Genomic DNA, 1,835 nt, shown 5'->3' with positions numbered 1-1,835 from the left:
AGCCAACGGTACTCCCACACCACAACATTTAACCGGAAACATTATTGCCAAATCCGCATTTAACCAATTTGTCGAAAGAAGCCAATTTGGGGGGATGCCTAGTGAAGACCCTCACTCTCACATGGAGACTTTTTGTGACTATTGTGATGTGATTCCTCAAACCGGTGTAACTCAAGACCAAATTCGATGGGTCTTATTTCCTTTTTCTCTAATTGGCACCGCAAAACAATGGTTGAAAGGTCTTGATAAGGCTACTCTCCGAATTGATCCTTGGAAGAAATTGGCTCTAGCTTTCTACAAAAAGGTCTATCCATCAGAAAAGATTAACATGCTAAGAGCTCAAATTACGGTCTTAAAGCAAAGAGATGAAGAATCTTTGTATGAAGCTTGGGAGCGATTCAAAGGAATTTGTCGCTCATGTCCTCATCATGGACTTAGCGATTGGTTCTTGGTACAACAATTTTGGAACGGTCTTTATGAAGACTCAATAAACATTCTCAACATGGGATCAAATGGAATGTTCACCGAAGTTGACGACAATCAAACTTGGAACAAGATTGAGGAAATGGCGGTCCATAATTCACAATATAGTAGACCTCGCAAAGCTACTAGAGGAGGAAAGCATGAAGTGGACTCTATTACTCAATTGGGTGCTCAACTTAGTGCTCACATTGATACCATCAATTTGAAGTTCGAAAAAGCTATGGCTAGACTTGAAGAAGCCTCAAAATCACCAAAGCATCATGTTAATGCCATGACGGCATCTTCATCAATCCCAAGTGGGATATGTGAGAATTATGGAACTTTGGGACATGACCAAAGTGAATGTAGGGGAACAAATGAACAAGAGAATACTTTTCAAGCATACAAGAGTGGTACCCCTTATTCAAACTATTACAATGAAAACACCAAATACCACCCAAATCTCTCATACAAAAGCCAAAATGTTCAAAACCCTCAACGAACATACACCCCACCTCCCATGAGAAACCAAAATCAAAGACCCTTTTACAACCAAAACCAAGGTTACCAAAATCAAACTCCATACAATCAACAAAATTACCAAGGTTTTGATGTTAAAAAAGCGGTCCTCCAAATGTAAAACAATCAACAAGAGTTTTTCACTCAAATGCAAAAGGATAGTCAAGCAATGGAAATCACCATCAACAACATCCTAGCCCACACCAAAATGTTGGAAACCCAATTAACTCAACTAGCATCTTCAAGCTCACAAAGACAAAAGGGGCAATTACCACCTCAAAGTTATCCCCCGAGACATGAAACGGTTAGTGCCATTCACTTGAGAAATGGTACAAGGTATGAAGCACCGGAGAAGCAAGTTGAGGATAAAGTTGTGAAATCTAGTGACAAAGAAGAAGTTGTGCAAAACTCCAAGGATGGAGAACCATCAAAAGAAGAAGTTTCAAAGAAAAATGAAGACAAGGCCAAGGAGAAGGAGCCCATTGTGATTAGACTTCCTTTTCCGATTCGTCAAGCCAAGCCCAAATTTGATGACCAACTTGGGAAATTTATGGAGATTGTGAAGAATTTGGAAGTCTCGATTCCTTTTACGGAATTAATCAATCACGTTCCGGCCTATGCAAAGTACATGAAAGACATCCTTACGAAGAAGAAGTCGATCCGGAAGCTTGAGACTATCGCCTTCACTAAGGTGAGTAGTGCAATACTTCAAGGGAGTTCACCTCCAAAACTTAATAAAGATCCGGGAAGCTTCTCAATATCGTGTACCATTGGCGACACCACGATCAACAAAGACTTATGTGATCTAGGGGCTAGTGTGAGTGTTATGCCGTACTCGGTGAGTAAAAGGATAG

General features: G+C 40.4%; 1 non-coding gene across 1 annotated transcript; it reads right to left on the bottom strand.

The window, feature by feature from the left end:
- Window positions 1-328: 328 nt before the first annotated feature.
- LOC141634887 (small nucleolar RNA R71) lies at window positions 329-435 on the bottom strand. The gene has a single exon (XR_012539604.1). It is a non-coding gene; the product is annotated as a small nucleolar RNA R71 (small nucleolar RNA).
- Window positions 436-1,835: the final 1,400 nt, after the last annotated feature.

This window comes from Silene latifolia, chromosome Y (assembly GCF_048544455.1).
Source record: "Silene latifolia isolate original U9 population chromosome Y, ASM4854445v1, whole genome shotgun sequence".
Classification (NCBI taxonomy): Eukaryota; Viridiplantae; Streptophyta; class Magnoliopsida; order Caryophyllales; family Caryophyllaceae; genus Silene; species Silene latifolia.
Note: the sequence above shows the minus strand (reverse complement) of the source record. Positions and strands in the feature narration are given on the sequence as shown.